The following is a 21,163-nucleotide window of genomic DNA, read 5'->3' as shown; positions in this document are numbered from 1 at the left end:
TGGCACAAGTGAGGCAACACGCCATTCTGATTTCTTGCTGTCAGCTGCAGAAACATCTGTCTGTTCCTCTGATTCAAGAGTCACTTATCATAATCGATTGTTTGGAACCTTATGTACCCCTCCTTACATTAGAGCCAGTTTTGATACCAGAAACCTGGCTGTCAGAGCTACATTCCTGAGCATCCATCACCCCCTATATTTTCCAAAACACCATACTTGTTTGAAATAGGGATAGCTGCAGCAGACTCCCACACGACTTGCCTCCCTCTCCTACCTTTCCTAGTCGTAACCAATTTATCTGACGGTATCAACGGTTTATCTCCCTTCCAAAAATTGCCATCCATAAAACCCCCGGCTCCTGTAAATTCCTCATTGCCTCTAACTGCTGCTCCAATTGATCCATGTTATCCGATAGGATTCACAACCAAAAACACTTACTGCAGACATAACCATCAGTAACATGGAAACTTTCTCTACTCTTCCACTTCCAACAGCAAGAGCTCATCACTCTACTAAATGCCATCTTTACACCTTAAGTATCTACAGACCCTGAAAATAGCACAGTCTTATTGCTCAAAAAACACTGCTCCACACTAACCAAGTACCTCTATTCTATATTTTTGAAATTCAATCAAGAGACAGATTTCAATAAAACATATAATCAAAAAGGAACCATTCTACTCACTATTTAGATTTACAAAAAAAAAATCCAGTAAGGTTACAAAGCCACTTAGCCGCTCTGAGCTCTCAGCAGTGAATTTCACTGTTAATTTTTGTTAGACAAACACTGATGTCCAGAGATATTTGAAATCAAACAGCAGAACGGTCAGACAGTAGTGCAAGTTTATTTCTCCGTTTCATTCAGTACCCATGTGGTCTCTACCTTTGTCTGTCTTCCTCCTTTTTAAAGTGCGTTTGTTTTGATTTTTTTTCCCCAAAGTTCCAAAACAATGCAACAGCTTATAAAACAGTACGTACTAATCCCACAATTCAAGGAAATCAGCTCCAACATTGAAAACACCTCAAAAAGGAGCAGCTCTTATAGCAACATTTTCCTGTCCTCCATCTTGGATTACCCAGAATCCTTACTGGATGATTTTCATACAACCTAATCTCTCAAATATTTATACCATCTTCAATTCTCCAGAACATAAATTCAAAGGAAGAATCCCTGAAAGTCTTATTGTATCACCTTTTTTTAATTAACCAGTAACACCTTTGTTAATTGGATTGGTCCTCACTAGGGCAGCATTCTGTTAACCTGATGTAGCAGCTAAAAGTAAAGGAATGGCCCAGAAATCGATGTAAGTAACAAAGGTTAGTCCTGGTTTTCCTGTATTAATGAGCATATCCACCTGGACTAAAATATCCCATTAAATTCATTCTGGTTAGCACTATTGCCTCACAGCACCAGGCACCCGGGTTCAATTCCAGCCGCGGTCTGTGCACATTCTCCCCGTGTCTGCGTGGGTTTCCTCCGGGTGCTCCGGTTTCCTCCCACAGTCCAAAGATATACAGGTCAGGTGAATTGTCCATGCTTAAGTTGCCCGTCATGTTAGGTGCATTAGTTAGGGGTAAATGTGGGGAATGGGTCTGAGTGGGTTACTCTTCAGAGAGTCAGTGTGGACTTGTTAGGCCGAAGGGCCTGTTTCCATACTGAAGGGAATTTAATCTAATTTAATGAAGAGTCTGCATCTTGTTGATCTTGAAGAAACCCAGGAACCCGATCTATCTCACATTAGTGGAGGACAAGGTGCAAGTGATAAGGAAAATTTGAGCCAGATTCTGGCCTACATTTGTCCCTAGTGTCAGTAAGAATTGTAAGGTAAGTATCCCTGATCATTGTAAATGTGCTATTTGTGTGCTATTATTGAAGATTGATATTACCATGCCTAAATAGCAAAATGCTTAACGTTTTGATGTTTTGGCATCCTTTGACATAAAAGGTTAATACACCAGGTAAAATCATATGGGATAAGGAATAATTTATTAGCAACGGATAACAAACAGAGGGCAGAAAGTTGGGTAAATGGGCCTTTTTCTCATTGGCAAGATGTAACTATGGGGGTGCCACTGAGTTTGGTTCTCACGTCCCAACTATTTACAATTTATATTAATGGTTTGCACGTGGTGATAGAAAGTTCTTTAGCTAAATTTCCAGATATCATTCAGACAGGTGGAAAGGAAAGTTGCAATGAAGAAATAAGAAATTTATAAATGATATGAATAAGTTAGGTGAATGGGCTAAAATTTGGCAGCTTAAATTTAACACTATCAATTTTGGTCAGAGCAGTAAACAGGCAACTCATTATCCAAATGAAGAGCAACTTCACAGTGCTTCAGTGCAGAGTGATCTTGGTGTCATCGTGCATGAATTCCTAAGTTTGCATGCAGGTACAGCAGGTAGTAAGAAGATAAATGGTATTTTGCCATTTATTGATTAAGGAATGGTATGGACAGGTAGAAAAATGTTGCCTTAACTGTACCAGATGTTAGTGAGACTGCAACTGGAGAATTTAATAAAATGTTGGTTCCCTTATTTGAGCAGGGAAATAGTTGTACTGGAGCTGCTTCCTAAGACCATCAGATATAGGAGCAGAATTAGGCCAGCCAGCCTCGTCTGCCATTCAGTCATGGCTGATGTGTTTCTCAACCCTATTCGCCTGCCTTCTCCCCATAACCTTCAATCTCTCCACCAGTAGGAACCTATCCAACTCTGTCTGTCTTAAATGCTCTTAATGACTTCGTCATGATCAATGACTTGGCCTCCACAGCTTTCTGTGGTAATGGGTTTCACAGATTCACCACATTCAGACAAAAGAAAGTCTTCCTCATCTCAGTTCTAAAGGGTCGTCCCATCACGCTGAGGCTGTGCTATCAGGCCTTGGTCTCTCTTACAAGTGCAAACATCTTCTCTATATCCACTCTATACAGGCCCATCAGCATTCTTTAAGTGTCAATGAGATTCCCCTACATCCTTCTAAATTCCATCAAATAAAGAATCAGAATCCTTAACTACTCCTCATATGTCAAATCTTTCACTTCCAGTATCATTCTTGTGAATCTTCTCTGGACCCCCTTCAAGGCCTTCATTAGATATAGGGCCTAAAATGACTACAATATTTCAAAACTGGTCTGACCAGAGAATTATACAGCCTCAGGAGTACATCCCTCCTCTTGTACTCTAGTCTTCTTGAAATAAATGCCAACATTGTATCTGGTTTCCTAACTGCCAACTGAACTTATGTGTTAACCTTAAGATGCTGGAACTAAGATTCCTAAATCACATGCAATTCTAGCAGTAGGAAAGGAACCCCAGCTCTTAGCTGTAAGAGAGAGAGGAATCAGAGCTTCCACATTGACATTCAAAACCCCGGCAACTGCTGGCAGCTAAAAGTAGAAGTCCTGTTTCTATGTGGGTGGCACAGTGACTCAGTGGTTAGAACTGCAGCCTCTCAGCACCAGGGACCCAGGTCCGATTCCAGACTCGGGTAACTGTATGTGGAGTCTGCACATTCTCCCCGTGTTTGCCTAGGTTTGCTCTGGTTTCCTCCCACAATCCAAAGTTGTGCAGGCGAGGTGAATTGGCCATGCTAAATTGCCCATAGTATTCAGGAATATGTCGGCTAGGTACATTAACCATGGGAAATATAGAGTAATAGGGTGGGGGAATAGGTCTGGGTGGGATACTCTTCAGAGGGTCAGTGTGGACTTGTTGGGCCAAATGGCCTGTTTTCACACTGTAGGGATCTCAATTCTATTCAAGCAGTTTCTAATGCTCCACCTTAAAACAAAAACTCCTTACTTTATTAGCTTTGGAGCAAACTGCTCGGTACCTCTATCTCAACCATTCTTTACACAAAAAAAAGGACAAACGACACCTCTTAAAGCCATCATATTGTCACCTCTCCCCCCCTCTAAAAAAGTTCATCAGTAAACAAGGATGGCTTAACCTTACGCTATTAGTGCACTATAATATACATACATTACATTGTCTCTAAGTACACAAACTTTCACTATTACATTAGGTGAATTTGATTAGATTACTTACAGTGTGGAAACAGGCCCTTTGGCCCAACAAGTCCACACTGACCCTCTGAAGAGCAACCCACCCAGACCCATTCCCCTACATTTACCCCCTCACCTAACACTATGGGTAATTTAGCATGGCCAATTCACCTAACCTGCACATCTTTGGACTGTGGGAGGAAACCGGAGCACCCGGAGGAAACCCACGCAGACAAGGGGAGAATGTACAAACTCCACACAGACAGTCGCCTGAGGCAGGAATTGAACCCATGCCCCTGGTGCTATGAGGCAGCAGTGCTAACCACTGTGCCACCGTGCCACCCATTTGGCCATACTAAATTGTGTATAGCATTTAGGGATGCATAGGTTAGAATTAGAATTAGAATCCCTACAGTGTGGGAACGTGTCTTTTAGCCCAACAAGTCCACATTGACCCTCCGAAGGGCAACCCACCCGGAACCATTCCCCTAACCTATCACCTTTATTTACCCCTGACTAATGCCCCTGACCTACACATCCCTGAATTCTATGGGCAATTTAACATGGTCAATTCACCTAATCTGCACATCTTTAGACTGTGGGAGGAAACCCAAGCACCCAGAAGAAACCCACGCAGACACGGGGAGAATGTACAAACTCCACACAGTCACCTGAGGCAGGAATTGAACCCATGCCCCTGGTGCTGTGAGACAGCAGTACTGACCACTGAGCAACCATGCCTCAACGTTAGGCGCATTAGTCAGGAGTAAATATAAGAGAATAGGTTGGGGAATGGGTCTGGGTGGGACACACTTCGGAGGGCCGGTGTGGACGTGTTGGACCAAAGGGCCTGTCTCCACACTGTCGGGATTCCATGATTCTATACAGTTCATTTCATTCTGTTTTTTCTCACCACCAAATACTGTGTCCGTGTCCAACATCCACCTCTGTGTCCAATGTTGTGGCTCAGGAACGTGACTTGGGCTTTTGTGAAATCACTCTTAACCAGGTTTATCACCAAACCCACCTTCTGAAGATGAGTGAACATTTCTAATAGATGTTCTAATATGTTCCTTCCATGTGTGACTAAAAATCACCAAATCATCGATGTATACCATGCAATCGGGTAATCCCAAAATTACTTTAATAATTAGCTGGCGTGCTTTTCATACAAAATGAGATGACTTGAAATTGGTGCAGTCCATCTGGCGTCATGAAAATGGAAAGTGCTTTTGCAAATTCAGATAAAGATACTCGCTAGAATCCTGAATAAGAGACAAAAAAACTGCAGATGCTGGAATCCAAAGTAGACAGGCAGGAGGCTGGAAGAACACAGCAGGCCAGATAGCATCAGGAAATACAGAAGTCGATGTTTTGGGTGACACCCAAGGAATACATAGCTACAGGGATGGTGCAGGAGGGAAGGATTTGGATATATAGATAACTGGGACTCATTTTGAGGTAGGTGTGACTTCTACAAATGGGAACCAGAGGGGTACCAATATCCTGGGAGAGAAATTTACTAATGCTCTTCAAGGGGGGGTGGTTGAAACTAATTCACCAGGGAGATGGGAACCTGAATTGTAGCTCCAGTGTCCAGGAGGTTGAGAGTAGTGAGATCGGATATAAGGTTTCAAGGTGCAGGAGTATACCAGCAAGCAGGGAGGATGTTTGAAGTGTGTCTACTTCAATGCCAGGAGCATCCGGAATAAGGTGGGTGAACTTACAGCATGGGTTGGTATTTGGGACTTCAATGTTGTGGCCATTTCTGAATCATGGATAGAGCAGGGACAGGAATGGTTGTTGCAGGTTCCGGGATTTAGGTGTTTCAGTAAGAACAGAGAAGATGGTAAAAGACGGAGAGATGCGGCATTGTTAATCAAGGACAGTGTGACAGCTGAGGACTCATCTACTGAAGTAGTATGGGTTGAGGTTAGAAACAGGAAAGGAGAGGTCACCCTGTTGGGAGTTTTCTGTAGGCCTCCGGACAGTTCTGGTGATGTAGAGAAAAGGATAGCAAAGATAATTCTGGGTAAGAGCGAAAGTAACAGGGTAGTTGTTATGGGGGCTTTAACTTTCCAAATATTGACTGGAAACACCATAGTTCAAGTACTTTAGATGGGTCACTTTTTGTCCAATGTGTGCAGGAAGGTTTCCTGACACAGTATGTAGACAGGCCAACAAGGGGTAAGGCCACATTGGATTTGGTACTGGGTAATGAACCTGGCCAAGTGTTAGATTTGGAGGTAGATGAGCACTTTGATGTTAGTGACCTCAACTTGGTTATGTTTACTTTAGCGATGAAAAGGGATAGGCATATACCACAGGGCAAAAGTTATAGCTGGGGAAAGGCAATTATGAGGCGATTCGGCAAGAATTAGAATGCATAGGGTGGGAAAGGAAACTGCAGGGGATGGGCACAATTGAAATGTGGAGCTTATTCAAGGAACAGCTACTGTGTGTCCTTGATAAGCATGTACCTGTCAGACAAGGAGGGAATCGTGATTTACTAACAAAGTTGAATCTCTTGTCAAGAGGAAGAAGCAGGCTTGTGTTAGGATGAGACGTGAAGGCTCAGTTAGGGTGCTTGAGAGTTACAAGTTAGCCAGGAAAGACCTAAAGAGAAAGCCAGGAGGGGACATGAGAAGTCATTGGTAGATAGGATCAAGGAAAACCCTAAAGCTTTGTATAGGTATATCAGGAATAAAAGAATGACTGAAGAAAGAATTAGGGCCAATCAAGGACAGTCATGGGAAGTTGTGCGTGGAGTCCGAGGAGATTGTGGAAGCACTAAATGAATATTTTTCATCAGTAATCACACAGGAAAAAGACAATTGTCGAGGAGAATACTGAGATATAGGTTATGAGACTCAATGAGATTGAGGTTCATAAGGAGGGGGTGTTACCATTTTTGGAAAATGGATAAGTTCCCTGGACCGGATGGGATTTATCTTAAGATTCTCTTGGAAGCCAGGGCGGAGATTGCAGAGCCTTTGGCTTTGATCTTTATGTTGTCATTGTCTACAGTATAGTGTCCGAAGACTGGAGGATAGCGAATGTTGTCCCCTTGTTCAAGAAGGTTATGTAGAGACAACCCTGGTAATTATAGACCAATGAGCCTTACTTCAGATCTGGATAAAGTGTTGCAAAGGATTGGAAGATAAAGGATTGATAATCATCCAGAAAGGAATAAGTTGATAAAGGATAGTCAACACAGTTTTGTGAAGGGTAGGTCATGCATCACAATCCTTATTGAGTTCTTTGAAAGGTGCCCAAACAGGTTGAAGAGGGTAAAGCAGTTGATGTGCTATATATGCACTTCAATAAATTTTTTGATAAGGTTCCCCATGGTAGGCTATTGCAGAAAATACAGAGGCATGGGATTGAGGGTGATTTAGTGTTTGGATCAAAACTTGGCTCGCTGAAAGAGGATAGATGGTGGTGGTTGATGGGAAATGCTTATCCTGGAGTTCAGTTACTAGTGCGGTACTGCAAGGATCTGTTTTGGGGCCACTGCTGTTTGTCATTTTTATAAATGATCTGGATGAGGATGTACAAGGATAGGTTAGTAAATTTGCGGATGACACTAAAGTCGGTGGAATTGTGGAAGTGCGGAAGGATGTTGCAGGTTGAAGAGATAAGCTGCAGAGCTGGGCTGAGGGGTGACAAATGGAGTTTCGTGTGGAAAAGTGTGAGGTGATTCACTTTGGAAAAATAATCAGGAATACAGAGTACTGGGCTAATGGTAAGATTTTTGGTGGTGTGGATGTGCAGATAGATCTCGGTGTCCATGTTCATAGATCCCTGAAAGTGGCCACCCAGATTGATAGGGTTGTTAAGAAGGCATACAGTGTGTTAGCTTTTATTGGTAGAGGGATTGAGTCATGAGGTCATGTTGCAGTTGTACAAAATCCTGGTGCATTATAGGAAGGATAAGGAAGCATCGGAAAAGGTACAGAGGAGATTTACCAGAATGTTGCCTGGTATGGTAGGAAGGTCTGATGAGGAAAGGCTGAGGGATTTGAGGCTGTTTTCATTTGAGAGAAGAAGGTTGAGAGGTGACTTAACAGAGACCTACAAGATGATCAGAGGGTTAGATAGGGTGTAGGGTGGACAGTAAAAGCCTTTTTCCTTAGATAGTGATGGCTAGCATGAGGGGACATAGCTTTAAGTTTCCTCTGGATGCTCTGGTTTCCTCCCACAGTCCAAAAATGTGCGGGTTAGGTGAATTGGCCATGCTAAATTGCCCGTAATGTTAGGTGCAGGGGTAAATGTAGGGGAATGGGTCTGGGTGGGTGTGCTTCGGCAGGTCGGTGTGGACTTGTTGGGCCAAAGGGCCTGTTTCCACACTGTAAGTAATCTAATCTAATCTAATCTTAAATTGAGGTGTGATAGATAAAGGACAGATGTCAGAGGTAGGTCCTTTACTCAGAGCGTAGTAGGGGCATGGAACGCACTGCCTGTAACAGTAGTAGACTTATCAACTTTACGGGCATTTAAATGGCCATTGGATAAACATACAGAGGACAATGGAATACTGTAGGTTAGATAGGCTTCAGATTTGTTTCACAAGTCGGCATGAAACAGAGGGCTGAAGGGCCTGTACTGCGCTGTAATGTTCTATTTTCTTTGTTCAGGACTGGGGGTGGGTATAGGGGGAGCTGCAGATAAACGAGATGGTGGGGCAGGGTGGTGAAGTGGGAATCGGTGAAGACGAGTAGAGGGTACGACCTAGTTGGTCAACGGGAGGAATGAATCCAGTAGGTAACTAGGAGGATTGGAAGGGATGGGGAGGATCTGAGAAGGGAGTCAGGGGATGGGAAGGGAGGTTATTTGAAATTGGAGAAGTTAATATTGAGTCCTCTGGGCTGTAGGCTGCCCAGGCAGAAGATGAGGTGTTGTTCTTCCAATTTGTGGTGTGGTTCGTTGTGGCAAGATGGTCATGTCAGAAAGGGAGTGGTAATGGGAATTGAAATGGATGGTGACTGGGAAGTCCAGTTGCCCCCTGCGGGCCTGGCTGAGATGCTGGGTGAACCGTTCCGTAAGTTTATGCTCGGTCTCCCCAGTGTAGGGAAGACCACACCGTGAGCACCTGATGCAGTAAAGTTGATTGGAGGAGAGGCAGGTGAACCCTCTGTCTCACCTGGATGACGTGAGGGGAGTGGTGCACTAACAGGTTTTGTACCTTTTACAGTTGCAGTGGAAGGTACCTGGGGATTTGGGTGGGGGAGTGTAGTGGTTGGTGGAGAGAGTTGCGCAAACCAAGGACTGGCAAAGGGAACAGTCTTTGCGGGATAATCAGAAGTCAGAAGGGGAAGATGTTCTTGGTGGTGGGGTCCAGTTGTAGTTGGTGGAAGTGTTTAAGAATGATGCATTGGATGCAGTGACTGGTAGGGTGGTAGGTGAGGACAAGGGGACTGTCTTTATTGCATTTGGAGGAGGGGTTAGAGCAGTGGAACAGGGAACGGAGGAGGTGTGGTGGAGGGCTGTCTGGATGACAGAGGGAGGAAAAGCAGGTTGCTTGAAATAGGCGGAATCTGGGATGTTTGGGAGTGGAGTGTCTCCTCATCTAAGCAGAATCCTGAGTAAGTCCATCCTTCTCAATATGGTCTTCCAAAGATGGAATAAGATATGGATCAGATTTTGTAACTCCATTGTCTGTGTGACAGTCTACACAATTGTTGGATACCATCTAGTTTTGGCACTATTTTTATGGGTGAGCTCCTTTTGCTGCAACTCACTTCAATTATATTGACTTTGAACATGCGCTCGATCTCTTTTTGAACCTGTGTCAGTTTAAGAGCGTTAAGTTTATAGGATGTTGCTTGGTTGGAGCTGCATTTCCCATATCTAAATCATGCATAATCAGATTAGTACTTCCCAGTTTTTTCCCCACATAGCTCCCCATGTGATTGACTCTTTCAGGTCATTTTGATCTTCCTCTGGAAGAGAACCCAATAATTTTTATTGTGCTTCTATTGTTCCAAATTTTACAAATCCCAAGGCCTCACAAGCTGTTTACAAAATACACTTCTTAAAGCTGTAGTATCATCGCACTCGACATTTCTTGAGATATCAAAAATCTGTCAACTCTAGTACTAAATGTACTCAACATCAGAGACTTTATAACTCTCTGAAAAAGAGAATTCCATAATCTGCAATACTCCCATAGAAAAAAGTCTTCCCATCTCAATCCTTAGTGATTGGTTATTTAACCTGAATATGTGCACTTGACTTTCGACAGTGGAGGTTACATGGACAGACTCGATAATCTAATCTAAGATCACAATCCAAGTCAGTACTGCACAAACAGTGCAGAGGAATGGCTGGCCATGCTGGAAGGAGGTCAACAATATTTTCTTCTGTGCCAGGATACACTCCTCACTCTAATACCTCACTGTCATTCTGTCTCGGCTGTTAATGTTTCCCACCAAGATTCAATGCTTTGCCATCTCACTATTGCCAGTAACACCAAGCCTCACCTGCTCTCAGCATCCATCCCAACACTAGCACCAGCACTCCCAATAAACCTGAAAAAGCACTAACTCTGCACGGCCTGTGTCCTGACTACTCATTTCCTTAACTGCCTTTAAAGGATTGCACCAGGTGTGCCACCCAGTTTCACCTTACTCAATTCCTCTCTTACTGGAAGGTCAGCACATTACAATGTATAGCAAGCCCACACACGTGTGGGTACCTGACATTAGGCTCCTCACTCCATTAAGAAATGTTGGCTCTCACAAAAGAAGACTGGGATCTCTTCCACAGGGATGCCAAGACATCCATGAGTCAGCAGCGCAGTAAGTACCATTCTTCATAACACTGCAGTTCTGCTGTGGGACTCAGATATTTGCACAGCTCTTCTAACAACCGGCCACAGCAATGTCTCTCTCTTATGCCTTGCAAAAACACAACAAGTGATTTCACTATCTCTTCTAGAAGGCATTCTCTGGACACCTGAGGATGTGAGCACAGAGGCCTCAGGGGGAGCATCAAGAAAGCTGCCTTCTGATCCCTCACAAGCCATATTGATACCTTGGTGGAAATGATAGGCCCAGAGAGTATGCAAGTACAATCTGCTAAGCACCTCGCAATAACGGCTCTGCAGCTGGCACACGGATGATTGCCTGATACCTGATGCTTTGTCAGTCCCATGCATGACAGCCTCCTGTCGTGTTAGACTTCATCCACGTGCACAAAAAGGATCAGAGAGAAGCAGACAGGTATGTGAGAGGCAATAGCTTTCATTGCCAAGAAGTTGCTGTAGTGCAGTGGAATAGGCTACTGTTTCTCTGCTTCCACCTGCAGGTGAGTGGCTTCCATTGTAAAACAGGTCCAGCCGCAAAATGGCTTCTGGGTAGATTCACTCACCGACACTCCCCTATCCCATCCGGTGGCCCTGATGACCGAAAGCATGACAGCTGGAGTATGGGGAGTCTGCAGCATACAGCTAGTGCCATATCCTTACAAGGGAACAGGGAAGGTGCCAGGAGCAAAACAAACACAGCCCCTCAGCAGTCTCCTCTCGGGACATTCAATGTGCACTTTCCGTTTGATGGACGGTGACAGTGAGTGTGCTTTGCCAGTGGCTTGATATGTTTGCCTGTACATGTCAGTGAACCATCAAATATCCAAACCTCCCTTCTGGTTGTGTTTCCTTTTAATCCATAGGCTTTGCATCCTCCCTGTCCAAACATACCCATGTGTCTGTACCTTTTTCTTTACTCATCTGTGGGATGTGGCCATCGCCAGTACCTATTGTCCATCCCTAGTTGCCCTTGAAAAGATGGTGGTGAGCTGCCTCCTTGAACCATTCTATTCCACCTGTTGTGGGTTGATCTACAATGCCATTAAGGAGGCAGTTCCAGGATTTTGACTCAGTGACAGCGAAGGAGCAGCGATATATTTTCAAGCGGCTTGCAGGGGAATTTCAAGATGATGTTTCCATGCACACACACTGCTCTTGTCCTTCTAGATGGAAGGCATTGTGGGTTTGGATGGTGTTGTATGAGGACTCCTGATGAATATCTGCAGTGCCATCCTATTAGATAGTGCACACTGCTGCTACTGAGCATCAGTGGGAGAGGGAATGGATCCTTGTGGATGTGGGGCCAATCAAGCGGCTGCTTTGTCCTGGATAGTGTCAAGCTTCTTGAATGTTGTTGGAGCTGCACTCATCCAGGCAAGTGGGGAATATTCCATCACACGCCTAACTTGTGCCTTGTAGATGGTGGACATGCATAGGGAATCAGGATTTGAGTTACTCGCTGCAGTATTCCTAACCTCTGACCTACTTTTGTAGTCATGGTGTCTATGTGGGAGTCCAGTCGAGTTTCTGGTCAATGATAACCCCTGGGATGTTGAGAGTGAGGGAGTCAGTGATGGTAACACTGTTGAATATCAAGAGGCAGTGGTTAGATTGTCTCTTGTTGGTGATTTTCGAAGCCTGGGATGGCGCAAATATTACTTGCCACTAATTAGTACAAGACTGGATATTGTTCAGATCTTGTCGCATTTGATCATGGACTGCTTCAATATCTGAGAAGTTGGGAATGCGCAATATTCAACACCAATCATTGGTGAACATCCCCACTTCTGACCTAACAATGGAGAGGAGGTCATTGACCAAGTAGCTAAAGATGTTGGGCCTAGGACATTACCCTGAGGAACTCCCACGGAGATGTCCTGGAGTTTAGAGGACTGACCGCCAACAACAATGACCACCTTCTAATGTGCCAGGTATGCCTCCAACCACCAGAGAGTTTGCTCCCAGATACCCATTGATTTCGGTTTTTCTTGGGCACCTTGACACCACACTCAATTAAACACAGCCTTGTTGTCAAAGGTCACTCTTACCTCCTCTTTTGTCCATGTTTGAACCAATGAGTTTTTGAGCTGAGTGGCCTTGGGGGAACCCAAACTGAGCGTCACTGAGCAGGTCATTGCTGAGGAGGAGTTGCTTGATAGCACCTTCCATCACTTTACTGATCATCCAGAGTACACTGATGGGATGGTAATTGGCCGGGTTGGATTTGTCCTGCTTTGTATGTACAGGACACACCTGGGCAATTTACCACATTGTCTGGGAGCTGCCAGTGTTGTAACTGCACAGGAACAGATTGTCTAGGGGAGCAACAAGTTCTGGAGCACAGGTCTTCAGTACTATTGCCAGAATGTTGTCAGGGCCTGTAGTCTTTGCAGTATCTAGTGTTTTAAAGATTAGATTAGATTAGATTCCCTACAGTGTGGAAACAGGCCCTTCAGCCCAACCAATCCACACCGGCCCGCTGAAGAGTAACCCACCCAGACCCATTTCCCTCTTACTAATCCACCTAACACTACGGGCAATTTGGCATGGCCAATTCACCTGGCCTGCACATCTTTGGACTGTGGGAGGAAACTGGAGCTCCCAGAGGAAACCCACACAGACATGGGGAGAATGTGCAAACTCCACACAGACAGTCGCCCGAGGCTGGAATTGAACTTGGGACCCTGATGTGTGTGAGGCAGCAGTGCTAACCACTGAGCCACCGTGCTGCCCTAACCATTTTTTGATGTGTTGTGGAGTGAATCAAACTGGCTGAAGACTGACATCTGTAGTGCTGGGGACCACTGGAGGAGGCAAAAATGGATCATTTGTTCAGCGCTTCTGGCTGAAGATTGCTGCGAAAGCTTCAGCCTTGTCTTTTGCACTGATGTGCTGGGCTCCTCTAGTGAGTTTTTTTAAATTGTCCACCACCATTCACGATTGGATGGGGCAGGACTGCAGAGCTTAAGTTTGATCCATTGATTGTACGATCGCTTAAGCTCTGTCTGTTACTTGCTGCTTATGCTGTTTGGCACGTAAGTTGTCCTGCTTGGTGGCTTCACCAGGTTGACACCTTATCTTCAGGTATGCCTGGTGCCTGCTCCTGGCATGCCTGCCTGCACGGTCCATTGAGCCAGGGTTATAGAGCCATGCAGTCAGAGAGATGCATTTCACGGAAACAAATCTTTCGGTTCAACCAGTCTATGCTGATCAGATATCATAAATTAATCTAGTCCAATTTGCCAGCATTTAACTCTAAACCCTTCCTATTCATATACCTATTTTGAAGCCTTTTAAGTGTTGTAATTGTATCAGTTTCCACCACTTCCTCTGGCAGTTCATTCCATGAGGGCTTTCAGAAATCAACCAGAGTTTGCTGAAAGATTCCAGGAAATCCATAAATATCATAAGAACAGGAATAAGAAATCACCTTTCGCTGTCTTAACGCTTGCTTTATCTACTGATTCCCCATTTACAAACAAACTTTCACTATTCAACTATAGAAGATGTCATAATTGTCGACTTCATTTAATGACAAAAATCATGAAAATAATAGACCTGCAGACCAATCTTACTCAGATTTTTAGGAACATTTCCTCTGAATTTACTTTTGACCTTTTCCATATCTATATTTTAGCTAATAATTACATATTTTTGACATTGTAATTTGCAGCAACAACTATAATAAAGTAACTTTTGCTCTTGTTTATGAACTGAAGTTTTATTGCATGTTCATTAATGGAAGTTTGTTGATATTGTGGAAAGTTGACAACAGCTGAAAATGTGTTACTGGAAAAGCGCAGCAGGTCAGGCAGCATCCAAGGAGCAGGAGAATCGACGTTTCGGGCATAAGCCCTTCTTCAGGAAATCCTGTTCCTTGGATGCTGCCTGACCTGCTGCGCTTTTCCAGCAACACATTTTCAGCTCTGATCTCCAGCATCTGCAGTCCTCACTTTCTCCTCGAAAGTTGACAACAGGAGAGTTGGGATTTGAAGTTGAGGTTGTACAGGACATTGGTGAGACCTCTTCTGGAGCGCTGTGTTCGGTTCTGGTCACTCAGTTATAGGAAAGATATTCAAAGTTTGTGAGAAGATTTGTAGCTCGGGTGCTCGTTGTTGTGGTTCTGTTCGCTGAGCTGGGAATTTGTGTTGCAGACGTTTCGTACAAGCTGGAGAGGATTCACAAGGGATTTACCAGGATGTTGCTGGGCATGGAAGGCTTGAGTTATAAAGAAAGGCTGGGTAGGCTGGGAGTTTTATCACTGGAGTGTAGAAGGATAAGAGGTGATCTAATAATAAGTATAGATAGAGTTGATGGTAGTTGGTCTTTTCCCTAAGGTTGGGAATTTCAAGACAAGGTGGCACATTTTCAAGGTGAGATAAGAGAGATTTAAAAAAGACATGAGGCAATTTTTTTACACAGAGGGTAGTTCACATGTGGAATGAGGAAGTAGTGGATGCAACATAAATAATTACAAAGTTAAAAATCACACAACACCAGGTTATAGTCCAACAGGTTTAATTGGAAGCACACTAGCTTTCGGAACGACGCTCCTTCATCAGGTGATAGTGGAAGGATGAAGGAGCGTCGCTCCGAAAGCTAGTGTGCTTCCAATCAAACCTGTTGGACTATAACCTGGTGGTGTGTGATTTTTAACTTTGTACACCCCAGTCCAACACCGGCATCTCCAAATCATAAATAATTACAATATTTTAAAAAATCTTTAGAAGGGTACATGAATAGGAAAGTTTGGAGGGATATGAACCAGGAGCATGCATAGTTTAGTTTGGGATTATGTTCGGCATGCACTGGTTAGACCAAAGGGTTTGTTTCCGTATTGTATGATTCTATGGCTATGACTCTCAGCTTGCTTTTGGTTTAGAATAATTAAGGATTGATTTAGTCAAGCAATTAGAAAGTTTAAAGTGATGAAAAGGTTTTTGGGCAGTTTGAAGCAAACCTAACCTGGAACCCTGGTCAAATGTAAAAATGGTTTTGTCAAAGGAAGGAGATTGGTCAGAACAATTAAAGGAATAAAAATAGTTTATGTTGTGAATTTTCCAGACCAGGAGCATTTGGCTAGATCTCTGCAGATTATTTTTAAAAATGGAAATGTCAGATGTGGGAATACTCGAGGAAAAAGGCCTCACCTTCGCAGCACCAAACTGAAAAGTTATCTCAAACCCATAGGTTTGAAAGGGAAGGAATTCTCCAGATTTTCAGTAACAGTAAAGTGATGATCTAAGAGCGTAGATGGGATTTGGTTTTGCTGTGAATTTTAGAATATTTCAATTATGCTATATTTGGATAGCTCAGTTTGATTTATTTTCTTTTTCTTTTTTTGTGTGGTAAACCTCTGTTTATTGTTAAAATCACATTTGTCACCTTTGTGTGTTGATGTTTCAGCGAAAAGCCATCACAATAAATTAATAAAAAACAAAATGATCTCATTTTGTGATCTGAATTGTCCAGTAGCAACATCAGCCAGGCTCATAGCAACAGGTACTAACTTGATGTCACACCATGTTTATGAAGAGTATAAATGTTCATAATTAACATTCCTAACTACTTGCTCACCCAAAAATTTTGGAGTTCTTATATTCGAAGGCCAACATTAATTTATTCATTTAAGACTTTAACCAAAAAGGCAACAGGAGACAGACTTAGTACAGTAACTCAGGAAACTTTGCTTATTTATTAAAGCAGGACATGAATTTTCAGATATACTACCATTCTTGCTTTCAGTTCAGCGTAAAATGCAACTCAACATTGCATTTCTGATTCCCCCTCCAATGCATTGAGGCCCTTCCATTCCCAATTGGAAGCAGGATAACTTCATATTTACCATTTGAGTCTTGATCAATCAAAGTTGCTGCAAATTAATTCTTTCCAATTAGCAGCCCAGAGCATGATTAATTACATCATTATATTCTAATTGTCCTTACCTAGGCAAGATTTATTGCAAATTGTTTCAGGGAAAGCAGGATTAATCTCTAATTGGGTCTGGAGGTTGATTGACTTGGACTGATTACACCTCCCACTGTCGCTTGACTGGTTCCTCAAGATGTCACCTTTCCATGGGTCCATCCTCTTCATTACATTTTGTTTTTCTCACTTTAGAACAAGATCAAAAACAAAGAACAAAAGAGAAATACAGAACATGAAAAGGCCCTTTGGCCCTCCAAGCCTGTGCTGATCATCATGCCCTAACTAAAATAAAAAACAAACCTTCTTCCCTTATTCGGCCCATATCCCTCTACTCCCTCCCTGTTCATGTAACTACCCAGAAGCCTCTTAAATGTCATCAACATGCCTACTTCCACCACCTCTCTGTCAGTGCATTCCAGGCTCCTCGATGAAAAACTTCCCTCACACATCTCCCTTAAACTTTCCCCATCTTACCTTGAACCTGTTCCCCCTTGTAATTGAAACTTCAACCCTGGGAAAATGCCTCTGACTATCCGTCCAATCTATGCCTCTTGTAATTGTGTAGACCTCTATCAGGTCTCCTCTCAGCCACCATCTTTCCAGTGAAAACAATCCTTGTCTTTTTAACCTTTCCTCATAGCCAATGCCCTCGAGACCGGGCAACATCCTGGTGAACCTTTTCTGCACTCTGTCCAAAACTTCCACATCCTTCTGGTGGTGTGGTGACCAAAACTGCGCGCAGTACTCCAAATGTGGCCTAACAAAGGGCTTTGTATAGCTGTAACATGGTTTGCCAACTCTTGTACTCCATGCCCTGGCTGATGAAAACAAGCATGCCATATGCCTTCTTAATCACCTTGGCCATTTGTGTTGCCATTTTTAGGGAACTGTGAGCCTGCACACCCAGATCCGTCTGTATGTTAATGTTCCTAAGGGTTATGCCATTTACAGTATAATTCACAACCTAAATTTAATGCTCTGAGGAAGATCAAAGATGACGGTGTTCTGAGTGGTCTGCTGTGCTGGGCTCTGTGCCATACACCCTGGCAAGGAGGACCTTTACTCCCCCTACCTCGTTAACCACCCCTTGAGAAAAATCGATAATTTAAACTTACTGAACACCTGGAGCTGCTAAAAGTGTGGTTTGACAGCTCTAAGATCAAGATGAAGGTGAATAAAGGGAAAGGAGTGAAAGGAATACAGCAAGCAGGGGACTCTCCGACTGTGTCGGGGGTGCCCCCGTAGCTATTGCTAAAACTCCTGGGGTGGCCCCTTTGGATTTAATGGGGCAGCAGCATTTACTCTCAGGATTTGCCAAACTCCGAGAAATGATTGAAGCAGCTATGGAGCCGATATCTGCCATGATGAAAAAGCATGAGCTGGAGATTCAAACACTGGACCGAAGAGTAGAGGCAGTGGAGCAGAAGACTGTGGCATCGGAGACTGTGATGGAGATCTCGGGAGGAAGGATCTGAACACTGGAAGACCAGGTTTGGGTCCTTCAGAAACAAGTCGATGACCTGGAAAACACAAGTAGAAGATAAAACTTGTGGCTCATGGGTCTCCCAGAGCGCGAGGAAGGTGAGGACCTCGTTGGATTCCTGAAGAAGTGGCTCCTAAAGTTCCTGCGGTTGGAGTTGGAGTCAGGCCTAGTGACTATGGAGTGGGCCCACTGGATTGCAATGCATAGGTTCAGGCCAGATAAGCACCTCAACCCAGTCCTACTGCGACTCCTGCATTATAAAGAAAACCAGTTAGTGATTGACACAGCAAGAAGACTGGGAAGTGCTCAACAGGTTTTCATGTACAAAGGCTCAAGAATAGTGTTTTTTTCGGTACTTCTCAGGAGTTAAGAATAGAAAGGACTTTGAGGAAGTTAAGTGAAAATTAAGGGATCTGAACATTCAGTATTCTTGGAGATACCCAAACGGTGTTACATTTCCCTCACGGAAGAACAGTGTATAATTTTGATTCAGCAGAAAAGGCAAAGGACTTTGTGAACTCTTTGAAATGAAGGACTAGGTTTGCGAGTGGGGGAGTGGTGGGGTGGGATGGGGCACCATTATGGACAATGGTCCAGTTTTTCTTCACTTTCTCTGCCTCTCTTTTCCTCCTCTCTCCCCTTTTTGTGGCATTCGGTTTTATTGCTTTTGTACTTCCTTGGTGTAAAACCTGATTTATTTATCATTTCAGTCGGTTGGTTATTGGCTGGGTTTTTCTTTGCTGCTGCCATTTTGTTTTCGGATTGGGGGTGGCTATACCTGTGATTAAGCTGTATGGAGAAGAGGTGTGGAGAGAGGAGAGTGGGCATCCATTGTTAATTCTCAGAATGTAAATAACATGGTTTCTTTGTCTGTGCATTTGCTTGGGACAACTTTGATCAGTACCTTCGTTTATGCAACATTTTTGTTTTTTCTAACCTTCCTCCTAACACATTTCTCATGCATGACTCATTCCACTCAGTTGCTTTGCCTTCCCAATCTCTATCAGGATTTTCTTGTTACATTCAGGGTCTCAGAGCAACTGGTCACTAACCTGTTTCCCTGTGACGTTGTTCCTTGATTTTTTTGTTAACTTGTAATCATAGTACTCTCTATCTCACTGCTTCCTTTGTTCTTAATGATGAGGAGGTGCCAGTGTTGTACTTGGGTGGACAAAGTTAAAAATCACGCAACACCAGGTTACAGTCCAACAGGTTTATTTGGAAGCACTAGCTTTTGGAGAATTGTATTTGCAGACACATTTGATTTTGCTCAAAAAGCATACAATCTGCAGGCAGTCAATCCATGTAATATTATATAAATTCCTACCTTGGAAACCAAACCAGTCTGACTCAAGATTGGGATACAGACAGACTCTAACCTCACAAGTTTAATGCATTGTCTGAGCTGAGATGTCACCTTTTTTTATTCAAACCTGAAGTTATCTCAAGAATGTGACTTACAAGAAGTTCTGGGATTCACAGATTAATGAACCGAAACCTGCAACACATTCTAAAAGATTAAAGACTTACAGCAATCTAGGTTTGCTCAATTTCAGTTGCATACCACTGTAATATTTTGCTACAAATTCTGCGTCTTATGATCCTGCTCCACAGCTCCTTGATGAAGGAGCAGTGCTCTGAAAGCTAGTGCTTCCCAGTAAACCTGTTGGCCTATAACCTGGTGTTGTGGGATTTCTAACTTTGTTCTTAATCCCTGTGACTTGCTGGTGGGTCTGCATATTAATGGCTTCATGTCTTGTTAGCACTGTTATGTGCATCCAAGAATTTGTCAATGGTTTTTAAATGCGAGACTTATCAATATTTTCAATCCTGATCATAATTTTAACGTGGATACCTTAAATTCAACAAAGGGAGGGATTAAAGTCTCTGTTCACATCAGCTTTCAAATCCAACTGCAGCATCTGGTTCATTTCTGTAATGGCAATACCTCAGAATGAATCGACTGGTAAACCATAATGTGTGATAACATTGGCACATCTGTGGCAATGTAAACAGCAGGCTGTTGAAACTTCAGCAGGGCAACTGACATCATGCAATAGATTAGGCAGTGTGGCAAAGTGACAGATAGAGGCTGAGAGAAGAGGAAGACACTGGTTAATTAGTAGTGAGCAGCAGGTAGCCTGAAAAGTTCAGTTTCCATCAAAAAGCCAATCATCTAAGGAAGACCCCTCTCCTTTGTTTGCCTCCTTTTAAAAAAAATATACACATCCAGCATCCATGCTCAGTTTGATCTTAGAGTAAGATAAAAGTTCAGCACGACATTGAGGGCCGAAGGGCCTGTACTGTGCTGCACTGTTCTATGTTCTATATATTTTTGTTAAAAAAAAAAGTAATTCCAGTCTCTATACACCCATGTAAAATTTACAATTCACAGTGCACAAACATTTACTGGATTTAATTTCCTCAAAAAAGCAGCCGTTTAAGCCTTGGCTCATTTACCATTGTATCGCAACAAATACACAAGCAGCTGCCAAAGAAACATCACAAAATGCTTTCACGAACTTTGCTTAACGACGGATATAAAGTAGTTACCATTCACAAAATATTCAGCCTTTTCCAAATATAGTAGTTTCTGCTTGATTCATGCCCAACAAAATGTTTTTTTTAAAAAAAAACCATCAGTACAAATTCAGATGTGGTTTACCATCAAATAGGAACTTATTTTCTATTCCCAAAACTTTTACAAAAATGTTCAGGCATCAGTTGCAATCTTTCGAGTCTCTCAGTACCAAAAGGTGACTCATTTGACAAGGACTATTGTTCTGAGCAAAGGTTTGCAAGTAATTGAGCTGGAAAATATAACAAAGTGAATCTGCAGGAATCAGACTAACATTTTATAGAAGTAAATCTTCAGTTCTAGACAGATTGCCTGGAAGTAATTTGTACTTAACTTGCAAATAAAAATTATTTTCCAC

The sequence above is a fragment of the Chiloscyllium plagiosum genome, chromosome 1 (assembly GCF_004010195.1).
Source record: "Chiloscyllium plagiosum isolate BGI_BamShark_2017 chromosome 1, ASM401019v2, whole genome shotgun sequence".
NCBI lineage: Eukaryota > Metazoa > Chordata > Chondrichthyes > Orectolobiformes > Hemiscylliidae > Chiloscyllium > Chiloscyllium plagiosum.
The sequence above is the reverse complement of the archived record's forward strand: the minus strand, read 5'-3'. Positions refer to the sequence as shown.